Consider the following 6,076-nt stretch of genomic DNA (forward strand, 5'->3'; position numbering starts at 1 on the left):
ACAATATCCATAGTCATGATGATGATGATGATGAATACATGAATGGTGATTATGACGATAATGAAATGATGACAATAATGATGACATTGATGGTGGTGATGATGGCGACAATGAAGATGATGACCCTCCCTCTAAACTAGGGAGGTACTCACAATGAGACAAAAAAGTACTCTCAAGTTGAAATATTCATATAAGAAGGGATCTGGATTGACAAGCATCAATGATGATTTACATCATCATAGCCAAAATTGTCAAAATAGTAAGGCCTTGACTAACAAGTTTATCTCTCCATTAGATTAGAGCACAATGTTGGGAGGCATAAATTTGGACACCACTACCTCTCTAGGCACTTACCCCACCAGGATGTTCACCAGGTATGCCCTCACATGATCATTTCCTAATCCACTATCATAATATTTGACACCAGGAAATGTCAATCCTCATGACTATTCTTATCTTGGATTAATGTACTTGACTTATGGCGATTAGTCCTAGTCAAAGTCCAAATTCTCAAAGAATATTGTTGACACCTAATCATCAAGATTGGGTGTCAACAATATTCCAAATTCTCAAAGAATATTGTTGACACCTAATCATGAGTTGAACAACTTCAAGTGTAGAATGTGAGTGATAGAGTTCTTTCAGCTTTTGTAAGGCTTCAAAAGTAGTTGAAAATGGCGAAATATGGCGACTCACCTCTTCATTTACAAATGTTGCGATTAATGCGTAAGCTTTGCTGTTCTTGTTTTCCCAAATGATGAGCTATTTGTCTAAGGTAGGCTGTTCTGGCTCTTTGTCTCCATCTCCAACACACACTCCTTCCACAACTCATTGAAAATGAGAGTGTGTTTTATCATCCAGGACCACTCAGGATAGTTCTCCTTGCCAATGAGAACTATTCCCACGATGGATATGATTGAATGCATACTGTAACAAAAAAACTTCTGCTGCAAAACTTTTACTCTTAATGGGAAAAAAGTAGTTCTAATATGACTGGACAATAAACTCAACTGACGTCAAATGTCAATACCCAAGACATATATATTGGCACTATTCAAACTATATATCGGCTTCTTCTTTTTTTACATTGATCACCCAGTGTAGCCCTTCAAAAAAAATTTAACACACAAAGGCGATTTTAAAACATGCACAACATCAAGGCTCAACTCACATATACATTATAGGACAACGCTTCATCAGAGTGGCGTCGTGTACCAAAAAAGTTCAATATTCAACACCCACCATGTACAACATACCAAAAATGGCTCAATATACTGCCATGTGTTAAACAACGTTCAATAGTACATTCAACGCGTGGCTTTTAACACATTTTATATGCCAAAAAGACTTCAACGTATATACCAAAAACTTCAAAGTATATGCCAACGTTATATGCCAAAAACTTCAACATGTATGCCAAAAAACTTCAACATATATACCAACATCATTCACGCAGCAGACTCAGGCGCACATTACTATTCAGATACCTCCTGCGCATCATTACTTAACTCAGATATTCGTGATCCTTTCGCCAATCAACCAGGATGGACGCTGTCAACAATTCACCAACCACTTATTTCTCTGGTGCACACGAGCTCAGGTTTCCAATACAACGTGAGAAGCCGAGGGTGCGAAATACCGTAAGCAGTTTCTTCTCAGGAAAGTTTCTAGATTTCCCAGATGATGCGTGGTACGCCATAACGCTTGAGTATGGAAAACCCAGCGGACTGCGTACTTTAAAATATGTTACAAAGGTGTGATTCCAGAAGGTGTGATACCATAGACATGGTAGACTTAGGTGACACCCAGAAAGTGCAGGATTTTACAAGACGTGAGAAGAAACTTTTGACGGTTCACCATAAGCTTGGACTGCCAGTTGCGGTTACGCTTTTCTACATAAAAAAATAAAAATGAATAGCACCAGCTTTCAGCATTCACACACCAACGTTCACACCAAGTCAGACCATATCTCTTGACAGAGGGATAGAGGGTGGAGATGTGAAAAATGCATATGACAACGGGTCAACAAATTAAAAAAAAACGCATACAATATCAAAAATGTATATGACACTGCCTGGAGCAGGTTTCAGGTAACCAGGCAGAATATAGGCAGGAAACTGACTGAACAGTCTGCGCAGTAGACAAAGAGCTCGTCATTTGGGAAAACAAGAACAACAAAGCTTACACATTAATTGCAGCATCTGTAAATGAAGAGGTGAGTCACCATATTTCGCCATTTTCAACTGCTTTTGAAACCTTACAAAAGCTGAAAGAACTCTATGACTCACATTCTGCACTTGAAGTTGTTCAACTCATGATTAAACTCTTCACTCTTGAACTACAAAATAATGATCCTGTTACTTTTGCATCTGAAGTAAAGTCTATAATGCATGATATCAAATCCACTAAGGTTGAATTGGATATTCCTCTTATCGCTTTTCTCAAGGCACTTTATCCTACTTACTCCAATTATCTTGAGTCTGTTATCACTCAAGGAAAATATTTTAAATTCTGAACATCGATTTTTTTTGTTATAAAGGTTTGGTGTTAGTCCCTTTGTAGGTTCCTGCGGATGAAAGTCAAGTTTTTCTTCTCTATCAGGATTAGGCTTTTAGGCTTATCTTTCTCAAGATATGGACAAAATTGATATTGCTGGGTCAAATGGCACTCCTTACATATGACAGCTGACGAATAAAGTTCGAGCAGGTCAAAGCAGATGGGTTTTCTTGCTTACGTGGATTATGGGTGCTTCGCCAAATTCTGTTATCAATATTCATGAAGCTTTTGACAGCACTCTGTGTGCCATATGTCATTGCCCATGATTATAACGCAAATTGAATAACAACAGTTATCCTGACAACACATAGCATGAATGTTCTCAGATATGGTCAACAATTTATCAAAAATAGAAAGGCCAGATATCGAGATTTGTTCAAGACTCACATTCTAGGATGCCCGACGGTGATATCGACGGATCCAGCTCTCAACAGATATATCTTATTGAATGAAGGCCGAGGACTAATTCCTGGATACTCGCAGTCTATGCTTGACTTATTGGGAAAATGGAACATTGCTGCTGTTCAAAGCGATCTTCATAAAACCATGAGAGGAGCCATGCTCGCATTGATCAATCCCTCCATGATCAAAGGCCACCTGCTTTCTGATATCAACGAGTTCATGGACATACATCTGCAACATTGGAATGACCGCGTAATCAATCTGCAGGACAAAACTAAAGAGATGGTTTTGCTTTTGTCTTTACAGCGGGTAATGAGTATCAAGTCTGGTCCGAAGGCAGAGGCATTTTTGTCAGAATTCTGTAAACTCGTGGAAGGAACCATTTCCATGCCTATAAATCTTCCTGGTACCAGCTACAAACGTGGTTTCCAGGCAAGGGAAAATATCTTGAGAATGTTGAGAGAAGTGCTCAAGGAAAGGAGGGCTTCCATGGACACTTATAATGATATGATTGCAATGCTTCTCAATGACAAAGAAGAAGAAGCAGATGGCGCATCTGCTAATTGCAAGCTCACAGATGAACAGATCTTCGATTTACTAATATCTATTATCAATGCTGGCTACGAAACAGTTTCCACCACAACCATGATGGCTGTCAAGTATCTCCATGACAGTCCCGAGGCTCTCCGAGAGTTTAGAGAAGAACACCTAGCAATTCAGAACGGAGGAAAAAATACCAGAAGCAGGGGAAGTCTGGTTCTCTAAGTTGCATTGTGTGTGGCAGGTATTCAAAGGATTTTGTTGATACTCACAGCCTTGTTATGCATGCGTATTATTCTCAAGAGGCTGTTACCAACATATCGGACATGTAATTGCAGAGATGAATGCATCTTATAGACCTTTAAAAGAACATTCAGGAAGGGGATCAGTTAATCTGCCCAGAAGCTGTAGCCATTTAAGTAATAAATCTCAGTGTTATTTTTTGCCCAGTTTAGAGTCTGACTTGACATATGACCCAGTTTTCCACCCAGGATGTGAAGGAGAAGAACATGTCATGCAAAACTGTTCAAATTTAGAAAACATTTCTATAGAAGCATTGCAGTCTTCGAGCTATGATGTTGCTAAACATGGAGGTCAATCCCAAAACGTTGTAGGCCTTTCCGTTGGCAGCGCTGTGAGAGATACAAAGCCCGAAAAAGAGTCTGCAAAGTGAAAGATGGCACACTGAAAGATTCTTTATCAAGTCAGCAGCTTCTGTCACCATCTGATTGTCACACTCCAATGGGAAATGACAGATATTTAAAGCGGATTGATGGAGCATTTCAATACGTTTCTCCAAATGATTCAATGGAAAAGCTCAATGTTGCAAGAGAATTTTCAGATAAAATACTAGTTTATGACCAGATGTTTTCTTTGGAGTCCAATTTGCAGTCATTAAATGGAAAAGAAGACAGTGGACAAAAGGTAGACATGTTTCAACATGTTAAATGGAATGGATTGTCAAACTCAAAAGATAACCATATTTGCCAATATGGAATTGAGAAGGTTGATAATGTCTTAATATCAATATCCAAAAACCAAACACGGTGCCCGTGTAAAAATCAGTGCTGTTCCAAGTTCATCATTAACACCACTAATCCTGTGGCTTTTGAAAAAAGTGCCAATCATAAGAAGGAAAGCACACAGGTATATAATAGAAGAAAGGTTTCCAGTTTGAGAGTGAATGGTCTCATGCCAAGGATGATTGTTAGTTAAAAGCCTATAGTCATTGCATTCAGATGGATAGGAAAATGCCCCTTGCAGAATATATTGGCTTTGGTTTGAATTTGTCTAACTCTTCAAGAAACTGGACTGGCATGAATGGTTATGAATGAGTTTGCAGGGATGACAAAAAAAGACCATACATCTCTGATTATTGGATCCCAGAAATGAAGATGAATAATGATCAAGGGAGTAAGGTGCTTAAGCCATGAACAGTGGCGATCATTTAGCTATGAAAGGAAGACTGTGCTTTTGAAATTACACAGCAGTTTCGTAGCGCGCTACGAAACTGCTGTAGCTGCATGTTACAATTCAGTTGATCAATTATGATTGACAAAGCGGCAAATCTTTTTGAAAGGTTTTGTCATCACACAGGTACATGAAAACGGTGGACAGTACATCAAAGACGTGGCAGTTTGCTCCATTTTGGGGTAATTAAAAGATAAAGGATATACTTCGTTGGATCCGGACATGTTAAGGCAGACTAAAGACCGATACACAGGGACAGTTTCATATGTTTCAGGGTATTGGAAAGGATGTGTCATTAAAGATCAAACATGTAGCTTTGAACATCCATTACAGCCAAACTAAAGGGGAGCAGATGTCAAAGAATGAGGATCATTGTAATTAAAGCCATCATGCATGTAATATGGAGTTAGAGTCATAGTTGATTCAGATCTCTAAAAAAACTCCAGTCAGCACCTTGTTGTATTTATTAGTTAGTTAAAGGGTTAATAGGTGTCATTAGAAGTAGTTTTCGAATTCCCCTCATGCTGGAGGAGGAATCTTGATCAGTTAGAATAAGAGTTCTATATATAGCTGAAACAAAAATGTAATGAGGGTTGGAAAATTTTATGATACAGCTTGTATTTGGCTTATGTAAAGACTCATTTTTAGTAATATAATTTTGACTTTACTTCTCAGGATTCATGAAGGATTTCTTATGTTCAGAATATGTGATCTTGTCCTATGTAATCTTGTCCTTTCCATAATTTTTACAGTGTTATAGATGTATAATCACTCAGAATTCACTGAATGTGCTCTGATTTCCTGTATGCATTTATAAACTGTGGTCCCATATGAGTTATGTTCTGAATGTCTAAATGCTGAGTGCCCTGACTTCTATGTAAGGTTGAGTTCACTGTTATATTGAGGTGTTGTTGACTCCATAAGCCCAATGGATAGTTGTTTAATGTATTTCCAGCATTCATATTTCTCATAATTGTTCTATAAGAGTTAGCCATCTTAGCTTTAATCAAATCATTTATCCTTTAAGAGAGAGCCCTCTCAGGTTGAGGAGGCTAAGCCTCAGTCTAAAGTAGGTCTGAAATAGTTACTTGAAGTCTTCCTGGTCTGC

The 6,076-nt window shown here is 38.3% G+C and overlaps 1 pseudogene; it reads left to right on the top strand.

Annotated features, from left to right (window-relative positions):
* Nucleotides 1-2,868: 2,868 nt before the first annotated feature.
* Nucleotides 2,869-3,723, top strand: LOC149246487 (cytochrome P450 85A1 pseudogene; annotated as a pseudogene).
* Nucleotides 3,724-6,076: the final 2,353 nt, after the last annotated feature.

Source organism: Pinus tabuliformis, chromosome 7 (genome assembly GCF_031772625.1).
Source record: "Pinus tabuliformis cultivar Carrire ecotype Pingquan chromosome 7, CPIR1, whole genome shotgun sequence".
NCBI classification, from domain to species: Eukaryota; Viridiplantae; Streptophyta; class Pinopsida; order Pinales; family Pinaceae; genus Pinus; species Pinus tabuliformis.